This window comes from Oncorhynchus nerka, linkage group LG20, assembly GCF_034236695.1.
Source record: "Oncorhynchus nerka isolate Pitt River linkage group LG20, Oner_Uvic_2.0, whole genome shotgun sequence".
NCBI classification, from domain to species: Eukaryota; Metazoa; Chordata; class Actinopteri; order Salmoniformes; family Salmonidae; genus Oncorhynchus; species Oncorhynchus nerka.
In genome coordinates this window covers 23,978,308-24,001,743 of record NC_088415.1, presented here as the reverse complement: position 1 = coordinate 24,001,743, position 23,436 = coordinate 23,978,308, and the positions used below count along the sequence as shown (strand labels likewise).

Sequence of the window (23,436 nt, the reverse complement as noted above, 5' to 3'; positions counted from 1 at the left end):
ATGTTCATTGACTACAGCTCAGCATTCAACATCATAGTGCCCTCAAAGCTCATCACTAAGCTAAGGACCCTGGGACTAAACACCTCCTTCTGTAACTAGATCCTGGACTTCCTGACGGGCTGCCCCCAGTGGGTAAGGGTAGGCAAAAATACATCTGCCACGTTGATCCTCAACACGGGGGCCCCTCAGGGGTGCGTGCTTAGTCCCCACTGTACTTACGATTACCAACAAAGATGAGACAGCCTATAGAGAGGAGGTCAGAGACCTGGAAGTGTGGTGCCAGGACAACAACTTCTCCCTCAACGTGATCAAGACAAATGAGATGGAAAAGGAGGGCACTAGTAGCACTAGTAGGGTAGTAGGGCGCTAGTAGGGTAGTGCGTACGGCCCTGTACATCACTGGGGCGAAGCTTTCTTCCATTCAAGACCTCTATACCAGGTGATGTCAGAGGAAGGCCCTAAAAATTGCCAAAGACTCCAGCCACCCAAGTCATAGACTGTTCTCTCTGCTCTCTGCACGGCAAGCAGTACTGAAGCACCAAGTCTAGGTCCAAGAGGCTTCTAAACAGCTTCTACCCCCAAGCCAGAAGACTACTGAACAGCTACTAGCTGTTTATTATCTATTATCTATGCCTGAGTGGCACAGCGGTCTAAGGCCGGGGGGGGGGCTTTACTTGACTCATCGCGCCCTTGTGACTCCTTGTGGCAGGCCGGGTGCTTGCAGGCTGATGCTGGTCAGCAGTTTATTTTTATTTTTTATTTTTTATTTAACCTTTATTTGACTGAGCAAGTTTAACTAGGACAGTTGAACGGTGTTTCCTCTGACACATTGGTGTGGCTGGCTTTTGGGTTAAGCTGGTGTGTATTAAGGAGCACGGTTAGGCGGGTCATGTTTTGGAGGACTCATGATTCCACCTTCGCCTCTGCTGAGCACGTTGAGGAGTTTCAGCAACGAGACAAGGTCAAATTTGGGGAGAAAAAGAAATGCATTGTTGGTTAAGGGCTTGTAAGTAAGGATTTCACAGTAAGGTTGTATTTGGCACATGTGACAAAAAAAAGTGATTTGTACTGAGTTAAATAATTGAAATTGTTGCATGGTGCATTTATATTATTCTTCAGTATAATTTGATTATTTGATATATTTTACATGTGATAACGCCAAACAGAGGGCTAGGGATAATTACAGACGTTTATGATAATCTGAAGTACCCAAAAGGGCCACTAGATGTCTTGTGATAAATTACATAAAATCATTGAAAGTGACCCAAGTTATGGTAGTTTACTGGTAGTTTACTTTCCCACCATTCTGCACACATTTCCCACCATTCTACTGTGCTGTGATACGAGGAGAGGCTGAGGTGTTAAGCCAATAGCGTGAGATGTGGGCCAGTGCATTCCGCCGCTCTGGGGAGGTTAATGAGCATAGCCTCTGGGCACTCAGCCAAACTAGAGCCATTAATGCTGCTAGTGCTAACACTACGGCTAGCTAACGCTCCCACAATGAGCCTGACATCAACTATCAGCCCCGTACTGAGCTTTGCTAATAATACACCCAGAGAGAGAGAGGGAGAGAAAGAGAGAGAGCGAGGGAGAGAGAGAGACAGAGACAGAGACAGAGACAGAGAAAGAGACAGAGACAGAGAAAGAGTGAGAGGGAGGGAGGGATAGCGAGAGGGAGGGGGAGAGATAGAGGGACAGAGCGAGAGAGATAGAGAGAGGGGGAGTTATAGAGATCAAGCAAGCTAGAGTGAGAGAGAGGCAGAGTGTAAGAGCATAGAAGAGTTAAGAGCAAACAGAGTGTGAGGCAAGGTGGAGAGAAAGGAACATATTGAAGACTGAGTCGGAGACAGAGAGAGAGAGAGGGAGAGAGAGAGAGAGAGAGAGAGAGAGAGAGAGAGAGAGAGTCAGAGAGACAGAGAGAGAGAGAGAGAGGTGAAAAGATAAATAGAGCGAGAGAGAGAGCTGTATGTCTCTGTGCTTTACGGCTAGCTGATCCAATGAGCACTCACTCCGTTACTCACCACGCAAAGACACCCAGAGAGGTAAGTAACCAGAACGCTTTCTAGCCTCCGAGTGTGTGTGTGTGTGTGTGTGTGCGTGATTGTGTGTGTGCGTGTGTGTGAGTGCATGCATGCGTGCGTGTGTGTGTGTGCTTTGATGAGACAGAAAGTTAGAGAGTTGGATAAAATATGTCTATACAGTGGTTGTTTGAAGATATGCTGTATTACAGGACTATGTGAGTTGTGTGATCGAGAAAGAAGTGTTCGTATCTGAGAAGATACAACATGCATGTGTGGATTGTATATGGTTTATGGTATAGCAGTCTCGGTTTCCAGTACATGGTTTATGGTATAGCAGTCTTTGTGTCCAGTATATGGTTTATGGTATAGCAGTCTGTGTGTCCAGTATATGGTTTATGGTATAGCAGTCTCGGTTTCCAGTACATGGTTTATGGTATAGCAGTCTTTGTGTCCAGTACATGGTTTATGGTATAGCAGTCTGTGTGTCCAGTATATGGTTTATGGTATAGCAGTCTCGGTTTCCAGTACATGGTTTATGGTATAGCAGTCTCGGTTTCCAGTACATGGTTTATGGTATAGCAGTCTCGGTTTCCAGTACATGGTTTATGGTATAGCAGTCTTTGTGTCCAGTATATGGTTTATGGTATAGCAGTCTGTGTGTCCAGTATATGGTTTATGGTATAGCAGTCTGTGTGTCCTGTATATGGTTTATGGTAAAGCAGTCTATCGGTGTTTCTCAAAATGCCTACTACCGTGCTCCGAGCACTCAAATTAAAGCACGGGAGGGTCGGAGTATGAGTCCAAATCAAAATATGCGAAACGGTACACGGAGGGCACTTCTCTAATGCGTACTCCGTTTCAACATATTTTGATGCTTCAACGAAAAGTATGCAAATAAATGTGACGTAACTACGTAAAAATCATGCACATTTTCATTCAATCATTGGCTGTCATTATTTGAATTGAAGCGAGAGTGAAAAAACTTTGGAATAAAATGTTACCTATTGACATCTCATCTCACTACAATACTTTATCTTGATAAGTTAATACATACAGTTGAAGTCGGAAGTTTACATACAGCTTAGACAAATACATTTAAACTCAGTTATCACCATTCCTGACATTTAATCCAAGTAAAAAATCCATGTTTAAGGTCAGTTAGGATGACCACTTTATTTTAAGAATGTGAAATGTCAGAATAATAGTAGAGAGAATGATTTATTTCAGCTTTTATTTCTTTCATCACATTCCCAGTGGGTCAGAAGTTTACATACACTCAATTAGTATTTGGTAGCATTGCCTTTAAATTGTTTAACTTGGGTCAAAGTTTTCGGATAGCCTTCCACAAGCTTCCCACAATAAATTGGGTGTATTTTGGCCCATTCCTCCTAACAGAGCTGCTGTAACTGAGTCAGGTTTGTAGGCCTCCTTGCTCACATATGCTTTTTCAGTTCTGCCCACACATTTTCTATAGGATTGAGGTCAGTGCTTTGTGATGGCCACTCTAATACCTTGACTTTGTTGTCCTTAAGCCATTTTGCCACAACTTTGGAAGTATGCTTGGGGTCATTGTCCATTTGGAAGACCCATTTGTGACCAAGCTTCAACTTCCTGACTGATGTCTTGAGATGTTGCTACAATATATCCACAGAATTTTCCTCCCTCATTGTGCCATCTATTTTGTGAAGTGCACTAGTCCCTCCTGCAGCAAAGCACCCCCACAACATGATGCTGCCACCCCTGTGCTTCACGGTTGAGATGGTGTTCTTTGGCTTGCAAGCCTCCCCCTTTTTCCTCCAAACATTACGATGGTCATTATGGCCAAAAAGTTCTCCATAAGTACGATCTTTGTCCCCATGTGCAGTTGCAAACCGTAGTCTGGCTCTTTTATGGCAGTTTTGGAGCAGTGGCTTCTTCCTTGCTGAGCGGCCATTCAGGTTATGTCGATATAGGACTCGTTTTACTGTGGATATAGATACTTTTGTACCTGTTTCCTCCAGCATTTGCTGTTGTTCTGGGATTGATTTGCACATTTCGCACCAAAGTATGTTCATCTCTAGGAGACCGAACGCATCTCCTCCCTGAGCGGTGTGACGCCTGAGTGGTCCCATGATGTTTATACTTGCGTAGTCCTAACCGACTTGCCAATACTATAGTTTGTGAACAAGACATTTGTGGAGTAGTTGAAAAATGAGTTTTAATGACTCCAACCTAAGTGTATGTAAACTTCCGACTTCAACTGTACATGCTATGTTAATTTTGGCATGGTTACCTGCCTTCAATACCCACTGTAGTGTGTGTGGTTCGTAAGCCCATAGGAATTCAATAGAGCTAACTTGCTAGCTACTACTGATAGATAACACTGTACAACTTTGGATAACACTGGCTTTAGGTCATTTTTGCCAGTTATAATATCTGGTTAACTACATTATTACAATTCACTCATAGCAAGCTGATAGTTATGAAGTGAAATATTTGCTTTGTGTATATCTTGTTCCGTCTCTATTTCCATTGTCCTGGCTAGAAGAAGGAAGGTTCAGTGAATGGGTAAGTCCATAGTAAGTCAATAGGGCTAATTGGCTAGCTAGCCAGCCATGAAGAATTGTTAGCTAGCTACCCAAGAAAAATTTACATCTACCTTAGTTAACATTGGTTTTCGGTCATTTTTGCCTTTTTTTCTATCTGGTTAACTAAATTGCTACGATTCACATACCTCTAGCTGATAATTATGAAGTAAAACGTTTGCTTTGTATATATGCTGTTTAGTCTCTATTGTTGCCATTGTCCTGGCTAGAAGAAGGTTCAGTGAATGGCGAGATGCAGCGTGAGGTAATACAGTAGGTAATACAGCGTGAGGTAAATCCACACTCTCGTCCTCACAAGAATGTACTCAAGAGAACGTTCCTGGAAAATGCACTTTGAGCATGAGAGCGTGGAGCACGGTAGTATGCATATTGAGAAACACCCTGTGTGTACAGTGCATGGTTAATGGTATAGCAGTGTGAGTCTAACAGCATGTGGGCTTATATGTGTCTATGTGAGTATTACTCTTCGCACTAGTGTGTGAGTATGTGTGTGCACACCTGTGTGTGTGTGTGTGTGTGTGTGTGTGCGTGTGTGTGTGTGTGTGTGTGTGTGTGTGTGTGTGTGTGTGTGTGTGTGTGTGTGTCTGCGTGTGTCTGCGTGCATGTGTGCCTGCGTGTGTCTGCGTGCATGCGTGCGTGCGTGTGCGTGTGTCTGCGTGCATGCGTGCGTGCGTGTGCGTGTGTCTGCGTGCATGTGTGCGTGCGTGTGCGTGTGTCTGCGTGCATGCGTGCGTGCGTGTGCGCCTCAGTGTGTGTTCATGCAAGTGAATGCATGTGCATGGGCCACTTTGTAAATGTGTAAGTATGTGTGAGGGATAGAAAGGTGTAGGTTCACCATTCAGCCTGGCTGAATCCAGGCTAAGAAAAAGAGCAGTGGGCTGAAATAGACCCAGTCCAGAGATAGCCAGGGGCCACAGTCACAGAGGGGCACATATGAGGAGGGGGGCAGACAGAGAGAAGTGCAGATATGAAAGAGAGATGTGGGGGTAGATATGGGGAAGATATGGGAGAGGGGGATTGGGGAGGAGGTGGAGGTAGGTGGGGGACACTGACAGAGAGGAGGCAGAAGTGGGGGTTGGCAGAGAAACAGAGGGGGTAGATACTCCCATGTAGAGAGCAGAGGGGGTGAGCGAGATATGGACTGTAGAGACAGATGTGGTGGTGGAGTTGGGGGGTACAGACAGACAGAGACAGACAGACAGACAGACAGACAGACAGACAGACAGACAGATAGACAGACAGACAGACAGACAGACAGACAGACAGACAGACAGACAGACAGACAGACAGACAGACAGACAGACAGACAGACAGACAGACAGACAGACAGACAGACAGACAGACAGACAGACAACGTCCCAAACAAGCCACCATACCGAATGACTTAGCAACCGCGTGATGCAGCATGACAATGTGGACGTGACTGGTCAGGGAAACCTGTTTACTGGATTTCCTGCTTTCTACATGGAAATATCTTGAACAAAAGTTCTGGTTGTGATCCTAATGTTAGCTCACAAATATGAGGATGTTTGAATCTGAGAAACCCAGGCTGTTTATAAAAAAAAACTATTCTTGTTCTTTCAACATAAGGGGGTGCTAATGGTTAATTCGGTTGTCTGTAAATAAATGGGCCACTCACATCATTCTAACTTACAGAAAAGTGCAACTGATCTTAATAAACATTCATAGGTTGATTGTGGTGAGCGATTGGATAGTGTGTACTGATAGTGTGTACTGCAGCACACCAGGCAGATCTGGATGATTTGATTACTGACAACCGTGACTAGACTGTGCCAAACGTCATGTAAATTGCGACATCCTCAGTTACACAAGTCTCCGAAAAATCATTTTTGGAATTTACTGATTTTATGACCAAAATGATCTTACTTACATTTTTTTACTCAATTTTGGCACTAGAATAAATGTTTCGGATTAATATCGATGCCACAAAGGCCATTTTCAACCGTAAATGTTTATTACTATAAGTTCAGTTGCACTTTACTGTAAGTTAGAATGATGTGAGTGGCAGACACAGGAACTAGACTGTCTGGGTTTGGCCCATTCATACCTGCACTGGAATTCAGTCAAACCCACACAGAAGAGAACATGCTATTGTGGCTATATCATTTAAAGTAATGTAAGCAATTAGACAAAAACAATGTACTTAGATATGAATGTTTTCACTTTGAAAATAGTTGAAAAGCATAAATCTAGTTGTGTGCGTTTCGTGCGTGTTTCATAAGTGCCCTTGCGTCTGTATGTGTGTATGTGTGCTGTAACACTCTGTGTGTGTGTTTGTGTTTGCATCTGTGTGTGTGTGTGTGTGTGTGTGTGTGTGTGTGTGTGTGTGTGTGTGTGTGTGTGTGTGTGTGTGTGTGTGTGTGTGTGTGTGTGTGTGTGTGTGTGTGTGTGTGTGTGTGTGTGTGTGTGTGTGTATCTGCAGCTCACCCACTCAAACCTCCTACAATACCACAGTGTGTTTCTTGGTACCTCACAGTCAGTTTTTCATGGAATAACTTATATTTCCAAGCATTACACTCTACCATGTAGCCTAGCACTTTCCCTCCCAGCTCGACGGAATGTTGAAGATAGTTGGAATACCACAAATGGTTGCTCCACAGTGAGAAAAGCACCAAATTGACCTCGGATCAGTGTCAATGGCTAACCTCAGCCCACTCGAGTCTGAATAGAGAGTTCACTGAATGGTCTTCTGGTGTCAGACACAGGGCTGTTTCACAGCAATATTCCAGAGGAGTTACTGTATCATATTAAAATGTAAGCGCATGCATGGTCAGCATCTGTGAGCCTTTTTTGCTTATATGAATCGATTGTGTTTTCAACCTTTTCATTGTTTTTTTGTGTTGTCGGATTCGCCCTTGTCTTTGACATGACTAGGCAAAGTCAGGCAATGCTATGACACGTTTGTCTGTATGTCCATGTGTACTATGTGTGTGATTGTGTGTGTTTGTGTGTGTCTGTGATTGTGTGTGTGTAAATGTGCGGTATTGTGTGCAGGCTTGGCAAGGTTGACAGGTTAGAAGGGTGGGGCTGGTATCAGTTCACACATGTAGATTTATTGTGCTAGGGCTTTGTTTTCAGGTGTAGTCTCGCATCTAGATCCTCTGAGGTGAAGTCATCGACTAACTCCCATTGAGCCTGTCAGCAAGGGCGGACTTAGTGATTTGGAGGCCCCAGGCAGAGGCCTGTCTGCCCAGGAGTTGTTTGGATTCTTTTAGGTGAATGAAGCAGAATGAAAAGGCTGACTGAAAATACTTGAAATACCCTTTACAAGGTCTTTGCATCACCACAGGGTTGGACACAGGGGTGGGCTCAAGGGTCACATCAGGATTTTTTAATTAAACAAAGGGCCACCCTCAGACTGATTTGTTTGTCTAGGTCCATTACCATTGTTTTATATTTTCTATCTGTTTTATACTTTCACATTAGGGATTCATGATATGTAACTTCTGGGCCAATACCTATATCTAATATAGATACCTATATCTATTATTATTGACCAATAACAATATATATATGTTTTCATGTCTGGACTTTTTAACCACTCTAGCACAGATACAAACTGCAACCAACTGTATATGTTCAAAATAAGACTAATAAGACATTCAGAAATTCAATAAGAAATATGTACAATTACTTGAATATTGTAATGTGTAACACTGAGCTGTATTGCATGCTAACATTTTTGTTGGAAAGGTACAGTATAGGAAGAAAACAAGATAATACAGAAATAATGTATTATTAAAGGAAATGATGCAAAGTTCACAAGGCCCCCTGATGATGTGATGGCAAGTCTGCCACTGCCTGTCAGTTGCATTCACTGTCAGTCAAACACATGTCCTCATTGGGTAACTGAGTACCTGCCTGGCACTGCCTGTCAGTTGCATTCACTGTCAGTCGAACACATGTCCTCATTGGGTAACTGAGTACCTGCCTGGCACTGCCTGCTGACTCCTACACTTTGAGAGATTACATAATGATCCTTAACATTTGAATGGTAAGGCCAGAAGCTTAAAGAGCTCAGTATCACCTAAGAACTCACCAGGGTTTATTCCACAAGCTACAGGGATACTATTCACTGTGTTACAACCATTACATCCAAGGCTCATCCTCAACAGCATGTATGTGGTGTGTGGGGGATGCTGAATGAGATTGACTCACTCTCCTTCTTTTACTAACACACAAACAGTCTTGTATAACAAACCTTGTGGGGATACACAATTCAGTCCCATTCAAAATCCTATTTTCCCTAAACCCTAACCCTAAACCTAGCCCTAACCCATACACTTGCCCTAACCCTAACTTTAAAACTAACCCTAGCTCCTAGCCCTAAACATAATTCTAACCCTAACACGTTGTGGGGACTAACAAAATGTCCCCAGTGGTCAAATGTTTGTTTGTTTACTATTGTTGTGGGGACTTCTGGTCCCCACAAGTATAGTTAAACACACACATCCGCAGGTAGCCTAGAGGTTAGAGCGTTGGGCCAGTAACCGAAAGGAATCCCTGAGCTGACAAGGTAAAAAGCTTTCGTTCTACCGAGTAAGGCAGTTAACCCATTGTTTCCTGGGTGCCGAAGGTGTGGATGTTGATTATGGCAGCCCCTGCACTCTCTGATTCAAAGGGGTTGGGTTAAATGCAGAAGACACATTGCAGTTGAATGCATTCAGTTGTACAACTGACTAGCTGTTGTAATTCTATAGAACGGTCCCTCATGGGACTGAGTGGTTGCTGGCCCTTTAAGAGGTCTATTTTTACAGGGGCACACTCATGCATGGAGCATGGAACAGAGAGGAGGCATGGAGAGGCAGTGGGAGACTTTCTCTGACTCGCAACTGTGACTCACTACAACCCATTAACTACTATAGGACTGTATTATTGAGTGTGTCTGGGGGGGGGGGGGGTATTTGTGTGTGTGTGTGTGCGTGTGCGTGTGTGTGTGGCAGACACAGATCTCTGAGGTCAAACTGATAGTGAGTAGGAACTTAGACCAGACATCCTTTCGCACATTTTTGGATAGATATATATGCAAATACACATCCCCTTCTAGAGAGTGCACTTACATATTCTACACCCACTCATATAATCAAAAAACACAGCTACACATACTCAAACATATTAGTTATTTCATTCACACATAGAGCCCAATTCAGACTTTCCTATGCACGCTTTTCCTACTCACTTCTCAGTAGGTGGTATTCAGACTTACTTTATGGAGGTGTGTAACAGGCTTTGCAGGGGTGGTTCCCTTGCGCACGCTGAATAAATGTCATTCAACTGCTGAAAACCTTCCCACTTGCTGGCCAGCAGATTTACTTGTGGAGTTGCATTCAGTAGGGTTTTCAGCACATTTATCTGAAGCCATCCCTTTAAATACAGTGTACCTTTAATAAAAATGTTGTCAACAGACTCAATAGAATACATACGGGTCAGATTATAGTGATCAATGAAAGAAAGCCATCTATGCATATTCGTCTCCGTTTCAGCACCTGGTAGATTGACCCTTTGTGCTGTTGTCTGAGCCCAATAATGTTTGTACCCTGTTTAGTGCCGCTACCATGTTGTGCTGCTGCCATGTTGTGTTGCTACCATGTTGTGCTGCTGCCATGTTGTGTTGCTACCATGCTGTATTGTCATGTGTTGCTGCCTTGCTATGTTGTTGTCTTAGGTCTCTGTTTATGTAGTGTTGAGTTGTCTCTCTTGTCCCGGTCCCCGCAGAAGGCCACTAGGGGCAACATTGTACACCTGGTACACGGTTCACGATGACTGGACCGTTGTCATATGATTAGTCCATGATTAGTGAGGATTAGGCTAGATTTATAGGACTATTGTTCAACCTCTGCCTATTGTACACTTTTCAATAAATATGAATATGGCAACTTTCAAGATAAAGCAAACCACTTTATTTTTTATGAATCAATATATTTTGTGCGTAAAGGCAAAAGCCTTTTGGTATATAAATAAAAACAGAAAAAAATACACTGATCTTGTAGATATTTTAGGCAAATTTTAGTGTAAGGAAAAAAGTATGTATGAATCATAAAAAACAGGGTTGGAGAGCCTTTACGCACAAACTATATTGATTCATAAAAAATAAAGGGGTTTGCTTTATCTTGAAAGTTGCCATATGACAACGGTCCAGTCATCGCGAACCGTGTACCAGGCTCCAGGTTTAAACTGTTACGTGGTTCCATAATGATTCAAATAGGCTACTGTACATGTCCCAAATGATTGCACAACGTTAGCCTAATATCATTCAGTATTGCTAGCAACCCTCAGGAACAACGGACGTGACAGAGGCAAGAAAGGTAAACAGAATGGAATTATGCACAATGCAGGCTACAAATTGAATGAAACCAAAACTAAAGTGACTGTTATAAATGTATGTGGGTATTACTGACGATGGCTCCTGAAAGTGGGTAATATTTAATATGATACTTAACTGAGATAAGCCCGGGTCTCCAAATTTCATTCCTGCAAATTATGAGGGCATACAATTCAAATTTGTCACAGGTATTCATTGCCTACCTCACTGTGGAAAAGGGTCCGCAATACATGTCATATTGATATGATTTTCAGTTTGCTTTGTATTTACAACTACCAGCTCCTACAGTCTCACTTCAGAATTAGACGTTCATCCATGTTTCTCAAACGCCAAATTTCGAAGTTGTTCCAAACGTAAAATGTCGAGGTTGTTTAGGGTTAAGTATAGGCATTAACCCCAAATGTTTAAGGTTAGGGATAAGTTAAGTTATCAAAAACAACTTTCTACCACTGGATTCGAACTTGAAGCCTTTGGAAACAGAACAATTATCTAAACAAGTGCTATGTGTATTTACAACTAATAACTCTCACAGTCTCATGTCAGAATTAAATGTTCATCCATGTTTCTCAAATGACACATTTTTAAGTTCTTCCAAATGTCACTCAATGTTGCCCCTAGTGGCCGTTTTCCACGTCATCTCCTGACATCCTCAGACATGGACGGACGTCAAATACTGACTTGTATCATGGGTGACCTGGTGGATTTACAATCCCCAAATGGATTACTCATTTACCTAGCTCTTATCACTAGCTCTTAATAATTACAGTGCATGGAGATTATATCGGGCAAAAAATTAAGTAGATGCTTTTTCCACTTGGAACCTGCACGTTCCCTCGACCTTATTCATGGTTTCCTCACACGTAAAGGTGGTGGAATTCTTAGGGAATTAAATCAAGGTCAGATTACGACTTATCTGTAGACACCTCCACCACACCTTCACTTCTTAAATCTCGGGTGAATAGCTTGCTATTCACATGCCTAAGTTCAAGGTCAGAATACACATAGAGAGAAGTGTGAATAAAAATGGAACAAAGTTCCATTTATACAAGCTTAACTTGGTTCGGAATTCCCCAAACTGCATAGATAAGGACATGCACAAATGCACACACAGACAGGTACATACACTCACAGCCAAAGTACTTATACATCCTCAATGTGTGGGCCTAAAATACCCATCTGCCTTATGCACTCTGCATGTTACATAATGCATTGCCTGTCATTATCACAGTGCCCCCCCCCCCCCCCACACACACACACACATTCACCTATCTACACACACACACACACACATACACAGACGCAAGCTCGCGCACACTGATTGACACGCACACACGCACGCACACACTGAAGTTACACATTCACATGCACACAAAAAGTAACATACACCTCTCCACCTCCTTTCCCCGTGTTGACAGTTATACACTCCAGCGCTCTCAAGCTTTCTCTTTCTCTAGGTGTTAGGGAACATACTCAAGCATAAAGAGAGAGAGATGGAGAGGAAGATGGAGAGAGAGAGAGGCTTGAGATACAGTTGAAGTCGGAGGTTTACATACACCTTAGCCCAATCCAGTCGTGGCCAAAAGTTTTGAGAATGACACAAATATTAATTTTCACAAAGTCTGCTGCCTCAGTTTGCATGATGGCAATTTGCATATACTCCAGAATGTTATGAAGAGTGATCAGATGCATTGTAATTAATTTCAAAGTCCCTCATTGCCATGCAAATGAACTGAATCCCCCAAAAACATTTTCACTGCATTTCAGCCCTGCCTCAAAAGGACCAGCTGACATCATCAGTGATTCTCTCGTTAACACAGGCGTAAGTGTTGACGAGGACAAGGCTGGAGATCACTCTGTCATGCTGATTGAGTTTGAATAACAGACTGGAAGTTTCAAAAGGAGGGTGGTACTTGGAATCATTATTCTTCCTCTGTCAACCACGGTTACCTGCAAGGAGACACATGCCATCATTATTGCTTTGCACAAAAAGGGCTTCACAGGCAAGGATTATTGCTGCCAGTAAGATTGCACCTAAATAAACCATATATCGGATCATCAAGAAATTCAAGGAGAGCGGTTCAATTGTTGTGAAGAAGGCTTCAGGGCGCCCAAGAAAGTCCAGCAAGTGCCAGGACCGTCTCCTAAAGTTGATTCAGCTGCGGAATCGGGACACCACCAGTACAGAGCTTGCTCAGGAATGGCAGCAGGCAGGTGTGAGTGCATCTGCAACGCACAGTGAGGTGAAGACTTTTGAAGGATGGCCTGGTGTCAAGAAGAGCAGCAAACAAGCCACTTCTCTCCAGGAAAAACATCAGGGACAGACTGTTATTCTGCAAAAGGTACAGGGATTGGACTGCTGAGGACTGGGGTAAAGTCATTTTCTCTGATGAATCCTCTTTCCGATTGTTTGCGGCATTTGGAAAAATGCTTGTCCGGAGAAGACCAGGTGAGCGCTACCATCAGTCTTGTGTCATGCCGACAGTAGAGCATCCTGGGACAATTCATGTGTGGGGTTGCTTCTCAGCCAAGGGAGTGGGCTTACTCAAAATTTTGCCTAAGAGCACAGCCATGAGTAAAGAATGGAACCAACTCATCCTCCGAGAGCAACTTCTCTCAACCATACAGGAACAGTTTGGTGACGAAAAATGCCTTTTCCAGCATGATGGAGCACTTTGCCATAAGGCAAAAGTGATAACTAAATGGCTCGGGGAACAAAACATCGATAATTTGGGCCCATGCCCAGGAAACTCCCCAGACCTTAATCCCATTGAGAACTTGTGGTCAATCCTCAAGAGACCGGTGGACCACCAAAATCCCACAAATTCTAACAAACTCCAAGCATTGATTATGCAGAATGGGCTGCCATCAGTCAGGATCACAAGGTCCTTTGCTATTGTTCTGGGATTATTTTGCACTTTTTGCACCAAAGTACGTTCATCGCTAGGAGACAGATCGTGTCTCCTTCCTGAGTGGTATGACAGCTGCATGGTCCCATGGTGTTTATACTTGCATACTGTTGTTTGTACAGATAAATGTGGTACCTTCAGGCATTTGCAAATTGTTCCCAAGGATGAACCAGACTTGTGGAAGTCTACAATTTTTCTTCTGAGGTCTTGGCTGATTTCTTTTGATTTTCCCATGATGTCAAGCAAAGAGGCACTGAGTTTGAAGGTAGGCCTTGAAATACATCCACAGGTACACCTTCAATTGACTCAAAGTATGTCAATTAGCCTATCAGAAGCTTCTAAAGCCATTACATCCCTTTCTGGAATTTTCCAAGCTGTTTAAAGGCACAGTCAACTTAGTGTATGTAATCTTCTGACCCACTGGAATTGTGATACAGTGAATTATAAGTGAAATAATCTGTCTGTAAACAATCGTTGTAAAAATTACTTGTGTCATGCACAAAGTAGATATCCTAACCGACTTGCCAAAACTATAGTTTGTTAACAAGAAATTTGTGGAGTGGTTGAAAAATGAGTTTTAATGACTTCAACCTAAGTGTATGTAAACTTCCGACTTCAACTGTTGATAGAGAAATGGGTGGAGAGACAATAATGGACAGTGAGATGGGTAGAGATGGAGGGAAAGGGAAGGGGTCCACATGGGGAAAGCCAGCACCACAGGGTCTCCATTACACCCACTTTCACACCAAACATGGCGGGGGCACCTGTCCAGTCAGTTTCTGTGTGTGTGTGTTTGTGTGTGTGTGTGTGTGTGTGTGTGTGTGTGTGTGTGTGTGTGTGTGTGTTTGTACATGTGTGCACGTGCACGTGTGCATGTGTGTACATTTTAGAATCCCTATAGGTATCACATAAAAAATATATTCCTTTAATAAAATCTTGAAATTGGTCTTTACTACTAAGGCCCATAGAAACACATTGAATAACACATTCAGAAATGGCATAACAGCCAGTCAAAAAATACATCATAAGGAATAAGGTTTTGAAGTGTCTGTCCTTTATCTAGGAGACATAAGAAAGCTCAGGAAATATATGGAGCGGCAGGGTAGTCTAGTGGTTAGAGTGTTGGACTAGTAACCGAATGTTGCAAGTTCAAACCCCTGAGCTGACATGGTACAAATCTGTCGATCTACCCCTGAACAGGCAGTTAACCCACTGTTCCTAGGCCGTCATTGAAAATAAGAATTTGTTATTAACTGACTTGCCTAGTAAAATAAAAAATATATATTTTTTGACACATATTTAACCCCTTATTTTTGCTGGCACAAAACTACCTTCATACTTCCATTCGTTTGTATGGGTGACCTTCAGACGAGTCCCGTAAGAGTCTCCCCTTTCCATAGTGGGGTTATATTAGTTTATAACTTAAACGGTTTGTACGTTCGAGACGTTTTTGTGAGAAGACAGATTTTTGGGATGTCTCCTGGTCTGACAAACACAGCTGTAGCTCCGGATGAGGAAGGTCAACATAGGCGGATGCTGTGGATTGAGAAACAGCCCATGCAAAAAAACGGACAGCTGTATTTTTAATTGACAGATACTGATGGAGACCTTTTAAAATCAAATCAAATCAAATGTTATTTGTCACATACACATGGTTAGCAGATGTTAATGCGAGTGTAGCGAAATGCTTGTGCTTCTAGTTCCGACAATGCAGTGATAACCAACAAGTAATCTAACTAACAATTCCAAAACTACTGTCTTATACACAGTGTAAGGGGATAAAGACTATGTACATAAGGATATATGAATGAGTGATGGTACAGAGCAGCATACAGTAGATGGTATCGAGTACAGTATATACATATGAGATGAGAATGTAGACAAAGTAAACAAAGTGGCATAGTTAAAGTGGCTAGTGATACATGTATTACATAAGGATGCAGTCGATGATATAGAGTACAGTATATACGTATGCATATGAGATGAATAATGTAGGGTAAGTAACATTATATAAGGTAGCATTGTTTAAAGTGGCTAGTGATATATTTACAACATTTCCCATCAATTCCCATTATTAAAGTGGCTGGAGTTGGGTCAGTGTCAATGACAGTGTGTTGGCAGCAGCCACTCAATGTTAGTGGTGGCTGTTTAACAGTCTGATGGCCTTGAGATAGAAGCTGTTTTTCAGTCTCTCGGTCCCAGCTTTGATGCACCTGTACTGACCTCGCCTTCTGGATGATAGCGGGGTGAACAGGCAGTGGCTCGGGTGGTTGATGTCCTTGATGATCTTTATGGCCTTCCTGTAACATCGGGTGGTGTAGGTGTCCTGGAGGGCAGGTAGTTTGCCCCGGTGATGCGTTGTGCAGACCTCACTACCCTCTGGAGAGCCTTACGGTTGAGGCGGAGCAGTTGCCGTACCAGGCGGTGATACAGCCCGCCAGGATGCTCTCGATTGTGCATCTGTAGAAGTTTGTGAGTGCTTTTGGTGACAAGCCGAATTTCTTCAGCCTCCTGAGGTTGAAGAGGCGCTGCTGCGCCTTCTTCACGACGCTGTCAGTGTGAGTGGACCAATTCAGTTTGTCTGTGATGTGTATGCCGAGGAACTTAAAACTTGCTACCCTCTCCACTACTGTTCCATCGATGTGGATAGGGGGGTGTTCCCTCTGCTGTTTCCTGAAGTCCACAATCATCTCCTTAGTTTTGTTGATGTTGAGTGTGAGGTTATTTTCCTGACACCACACTCCGAGGGCCCTCGCCTCCTCCCTGTAGGCCGTCTCGTCGTTGTTGGTAATCAAGCCTACCACTGTTGTGTCGTCCGCAAACTTGATGATTGAGTTGGAGGCGTGCGTGGCCACGCAGTCGTGGGTGAAGAGGGAGTACAGGAGAGGGCTCAGAACGCACCCTTGTGGGGCCCCCGTGTTGAGGATCAGCGGGGAGGAGATGTTGTTGCCTACCCTCACCACCTGGGGGTGGCCCGTCAGGAAGTCCAGTACCCAGTTGCACAGGGCGGGGTCGAGACCCAGGGTCTCGAGCTTGATGACGAGCTTGGAGGGTACTATGGTGTTGAATGCCGAGCTGTAGTCGATGAACAGCATTCTCACATAGGTATTCCTCTTGTCCAGGTGGGTTAGGGCAGTGTGCAGTGTGGTTGAGATTGCATCGTCTGTGGACCTATTTGGGCGGTAAGCAAATTGGAGTGGGTCTAGGGTGTCAGGTAGGGTGGAGGTGATATGGTCCTTGACTAGTCTCTCAAAGCACTTCATGATGACGGAAGTGAGTGCTACGGGCGGTAGTCGTTTAGCTCAGTTACCTTAGCTTTCTTGGGAACAGGAACAATGGTGGCCCTCTTGAAGCATGTGGGAACAGCAGACTGGTATAGGGATTGATTGAATATGTCCGTAAACACACCGGCCAGCTGGTCTGCGCATGCTCTGAGGGCGCGGCTGGGGATGCCGTCTGGGCCTGCAGCCTTGCGAGGGTTAACACGTTTAAATGTCTTACTCACCTCGGCTGCAGTGAAGGAGAGACTGCATGTTTTCGTTGCAGGCCGTGTCAGTGGCACTGTATTGTCCTCAAAGCGGGCAAAAAAGTTATTTAGTCTGCCTGGGAGCAAGACATCCTGGTCCGTGACTGGGCTGGGTTTCTTCTTGTAGTCCGTGATTGACTGTAGACCCTGCCACATGCCTCTTGTGTCTGAGCCGTTGAATTGAGATTCTACTTTGTCTCTGTACTGACGCTTAGCTTGTTTAATAGCCTTGCGGAGGGAATAGCTGCACTGTTTGTATTCGGTCATGTTGCCAGACACCTTGCCCTGATTAAAAGCAGTGGTTCGCGCTTTCAGTTTCACGCGAATGCTGCCATCAATCCACGGTTTCTGGTTAGGGAATGTTTTTATCGTTGCTATGGGAACGACATCTTCAACGCACGTTCTAATGAACTCGGACACCGAATCAGCGTATTCGTCAATATTTTTATCTGACGCAATACGAAACATGTCCCAGTCCACGTGATGGAAGCAGTCTTGGAGTGTGGAGTCAGCTTGGTCTGACCAGCGTTGGACAGACCTCAGCGTGGGAGCCTCTTGTTTAAGTTTCTGCCTGTAGGCAGGGATCAACAAAATGGAGTCGTGGTCAGCTGTTACTTAAATTGAGAGCAGACACTTGCACTTTATCTTGAAATACGTTTTGCATATAGGATATAGCCTACATTTTCAGTGGATGGTTTGCAGGCAGAGACAAATAAATGGTTAATCAATATTTATTGAAAAAGGAAAGGCGCAACTTTTGCTCACCATGGTGGCCTATGTGTGCATTGCACCTTTTCCCATTTCAATGACCACTCATGTTGTTTGAGAGCCCTCCACTTCTTTCCATTTTCAATATTTATTTACGGACACTGTAGTAAACTATAGTTTACTCATTTTTAAGTTAATTTCCTTGGAAAAATAACTGCCGCGTCATTCTCCACCCACAAACAGTAGGCAGCCTACAGTATCTCATTTAGACCACATCAGTGGGGGCTGCTGAGGGGAGGACAGTTCATAATAATGGCAGGAGTGGAGTGAATGGAATGTTATCAAACACAGGCTTTTGATTATACTCCATTCCAGCCATTATTATGAGAAGTCCTCCCCTCAGCAGCCTCCACTGGACCACACATATACTTGGAGCACTTGATCTCGCACGCCCAACTAGGAGAGGAGAGGTAGGCTACTGAACTTGAAGCAGCGAATTCTGAGAGAGTGTGAATAATGCAAAAAATATGTGCTAATAATGCAACATATATGTGCTAATAATGAGACCAATATGTGCTAATAATGAGTCCAATATGTGCCAATAATGAGACCAATATGTGCTAATAATGAGACAAATATGTGCTAATAATGAGACCAATATGTACTAATAATGCAACATATATGTGCCAATAATGAGACCAATATGTGCTAATAATGAGACAAATATGTGCCAATAATGAGACCAATATGTGCTAACAATGAGACAAATATGTGCCAATAATGAGACCAATATGTGCTAATAATGAGACAAATATGTGCCAATAATGAGACCAATATGTGCTAATAATGAGACAAATATGTGCTAATAATGAGACCAATATGTACTAATAATGCAACATATATGTGCCAATAATGAAACCAATATGTGCTAATAATGAGACAAATATGTGCCAATAATGAGACCAATATGTGCTAACAATGAGACAAATATGTGCTAATAATGAGACAAATAAACTCAGCAAAAACAAGAAACATCCTCTCACTGTCAACTGTGTTTATTTTCAGCAAACTTAACATGTGTAAATATTTGTATGAACATAACAAGATTCAACAACTGAGACATAAATGGAATAATGTGTCCCTGAACAAAGGGGGGTCAAAATCAAAAGTAACAGTCAGTATCTGGTGTGGCCACCAGCTGCAATAAGTACTGCAGTGCATCTCCTCCTCATGGACTGGACCAGATTTACCAGTTCTTGCTCCGAGATGTTACCCCACTCTTCCACCAAGGCACCTGCAAGTTCCCGGACATTTCTCGGGGGAATGGCCCTAGCCGTCACCCTCCGATCCAACATGTCCCAGAAGTGCTCAATGGGATTGAGATCTGGGTTATTCGCTGGCCATGGCAGAACACTGACATTCCTGACTTGCAGGAAATCCCGCACGGAACAAGCAGTATGGCTGGTGACACTGTCACGCTGGAGGGTCGTGTCAGGTAGAGCCTGCAGGAAGGGTACCACATGAGGGAGGAGGATGTCTTCCCTGTAACAAAACCGTGACTTGTCAGTGAAGAGCACATTTTGCCATTCCAGTCTGTTCCAGCGACAGTGGGTTTGTGCCCATAGGCGACATTGTTGCCGGTGATGTCTGGTGAGGACCTGCCTTACAAGAGGCCTACAAGCCCTCAGTCCAGCCTCTCTCAGCCTATTGCGGACAGTCTGAGCACTGATGGAGGGATTGTGCATTCCTGGTGTAACTCGGGCAGTTGTTGTTGCCATCCTGTACTTGTCCCACAGGTGGGATGTTCAGATGTACCGATCCTGTGCAGGTGTTGTTACATGTGGTCTGCCACTGCGAGGACAATCAGCTGTCCGTCCTGTCTTCCTGTAGCGCTGTCACAGTACGGATGTTGCAGTTTTTTGCCCTGGCCACATCTGCAGTCCTCATGCCTCCTTGTAAGCATGCCTTAGGCACATTCACGCAGATTCGCAGGGACCCTGGCAATCTTTCTTTTGGTGTTTTTCAGAGTCAGTAGAAAGTCCTCTTTAGTGTCCTAAATTAAGTAATTTAATTTCTTACCGTCTGTAAGCTGTTAGTGTCTTAAATATGTGCTAATAATGAGACAAATATGTGCTTTTAATACAATAGGTAGGCTAATGCATACAAATCAGAAAGAGACCGTTTCCAAATCATCTGTGGGACAGCATAAATATGATAATCCCATCCTGTTTGACTCTGACTGCCCGCTTCCAACCACAGCATGAAAATGTAGTCTGTGTCGCAATGATCTCTGTCAGGACCTGCCGAGATGTAGCCCTCACAAACCACACAGCTCTGCAACACTACACCAGCCTTCAGCTCCCTGGCCTTGAGATGGGCATTTTACGTAATTTAGCAGACGCTCTTATCCAGAGCAATTAGGGTTAAGTGCCTTGTTCAAGGGCACAATGACAGATTTTTCACCTAGTCGACGGGATTCAAACCAGGGATCTTTTGGTTACTGGCCCAATGCTCTTAACTGCTAGTATACCTACCGCCCAAGGGCACATTAGACAGATTAGGCAGGAGGCAATTGGATGCTCCAAAGAGCTACAAGTGTGTGTGTGTGTGTGTGTGTGTGTGTGTGTGTGTGTGTGTGTGTGTGTGTGTGTGTGTGTGTGTGTGTGTGTGTGTGTGTGTGTGTGTGTGTGTGTGTGTGTGTGTGTGTGTGTGTGTGTGTGTGTCAGAGGCATAGGCATAGGCATGGGTGGGCCTGGGTGGACACAGGCCCACTCACTGGGGTGCCAGGCCTCCTTTGTTTCTCTTCATTTCTTCATGTGTTCTTGTATGCTGTGTGTATATTTCACACTTTAGTCACTTAGCAGATGCTCTTATCCAGAGTGACTTACAGATAGTGCATTCATCTTAAGATAGCTAGGTGGGACAACCACATATCACAGTATAGTAGGTACATTTTTTTCCTCAACCAAGTAGCTATCAACAAAGTCGGAGCTAGTGCGGGGGGGGGGGGGGGACCTGTGCACTGTACAGCAAGGTTGTCCTCCTACACCATGCTGATTCTATAGCAGGGGTCATGACCTCTCCCCTCTGCCTCCCACCATACCTTCCACATCACATCCACTGGGTAGGCCATGCCGATTCCTATTCTCCTCACAGAGAGACTCAACACACACACACACATACATAGTGGAAATCACACATACGTGTGCATAGTATTCATACACGCAGATATGACTGAGAGAGAGACAGAGAGACAGAGCGAGACAGTGATAGAGAGAGAGAGAAAGAGCACGCAAGAGAGAGAGAGACAGTGACAGAGACAGAGAGAGTGGCATAGATAGAGAGAGAGACAGAAGGAGTTTTTCTTTTGAAGCCAGAAGGAGGCTAGTATCAGCTACATTTATGCCTTTACTAGACTATGGGGATATTTTATATATGAATGCTTCCGCTCAGTGTTTGAGATCAATTGACACTCTTTACCATGGCACTTTGAGATTTATTTTAAACTGCAAATCGTTACAACACTGTATATATACATAATATTACATTTGTAATGTCTTTATTCTTTTGAAACTTCTGTGAGTAATGTTTACTATTAATTTTTATTGTTTATTTAACTTTTGTATATTATGTCCTGTTGGGAGAGGACCCAGAAAGGGGTTGGCAGTGCAATACATTGCTGCTGCCATAAGACGAGGGAGAGTGTCTGACAGACCGACCAACCTGCACATGTCCTCTATGCTTATTGTTATTGTTCAGCGTATGCTTATTTTGACCCTTGATTATTATTGTTACTGTTGTCCCGTTGACAATATCAATTATTTTCGTTTTAATTAGGTTAATATTGCAAATCTCCAAAGTAAGCTTGGCATATGTACACTACCATTCAAAAGTTTGGGGTCACTTAGAAATGTCCTTGTTTTTGAAAGAAAAGTAATTTTTTTTGCTTCATTAAATAGTACCCACAAAACACCCATTGTACGAGATGTTCAGTTTCATGGCAATTTCTCACATGGAATAGCCTTTATTTCTCAGAACAAGAATAGACTGACGAGTTTGAGAAGAAAGTTATTTGTTTCTAGCCATTTTGAGCATGTAATCTAACCCACAAATGCTGATGCTCCAGATACTCAACTAGTCTAAAGAAGGACAGTTTTATTGCTTCTTTAATAAGCACAACAGTTTTCAGCTGTGCTAACATAATTGCAAAAGGGTTTTCTAATGATCAATTAGCCTTTTAATATTATAAACTTGGATTAGCTAACACAACGTGCCATTGGAACACAGGAGTGATGGTTGCTGATAATGGGCCTCTGTACGCCTATGTAAATATTCCATAAAAAATCTGCCGTTTCCAGCTACAATAGTCATTTACAACATTACCAATGTCTACACTGATTTATTTGATGCTATTTTAATGGACAGGAATGCGCTTTTCTTTAAAAAACAAGGACATTTCTAAGTGACCCCAAACTTTTGAACGGTAGTGTACATTTTTACGTCATGCCAATAAATTGAATTGAATTGAGAGAGAGAGAGAGAGAGAGAGAGAGAGAGAGAGAGAGAGAGAGAGAGAGAAAGAGACATAGACAGAGACATATATATATATATATATATAGAGAGAGAGACAGACAGAGACATATATATATATATATAGAGAGAGAGAGAGACAGACAGACAGAGACAGACATATATATATAGAGAGAGAGACAGACAGAGACATATATATATATAGAGAGAGAGAGACAGACAGAGACATATATATATATATATAGAGAGAGAGAGAGACAGACAGACAGAGACAGACATATATATATAAAGAGAGAGACAGACAGAGACATATATATATAGAGAGAGAGAGAGAGACAGACAGACAGAGACAGACATATATGTATAGAGAGAGAGAGACAGAGACAGGCCGATACCTGCTAATTATCAAAATCCAACCACCTAAAAGGAAGCAATTCCCTAACCTTCCATGTATTTTTAGAACTCATATTTGTATGTGTGCTGTTTGTACTCTTATCAATGTATTTTTCAGATCTCTGAGAAGTTTGGCTGTCACTGCAGATAATAACACCATAGAAGTTGCTATGTAGGTTTTTGTCCATTGTATGGAAAAGTGGTTGGATCAAACTTCGATTGAGTGTTAAGGGTGATCGTTGTTTGTTATATAGGTCCCACATAATAGTTATACAGTATTATGCAATGTATCAGGAGATTGTTGTGGATGTGTGTGTGTTTGCACCTCAGTGATCACTGTGTACAGAATCATCCCGTCTCTCCATGTGGCTGTCAGGTTGTTAGCGTGAAACACTGATTCCAGCTAGGGTTTCAACATTCTGGG

At 43.2% G+C, this 23,436-nt stretch overlaps 1 pseudogene; it reads left to right on the top strand.

Annotated features, from left to right (window-relative positions):
* The first annotated feature begins 1,702 nt into the window (after positions 1–1,702).
* The window catches only part of LOC115102107 (ataxin-1-like), a 50,964-nt pseudogene continuing 29,230 nt past the window's right edge, over positions 1,703–23,436 (top strand).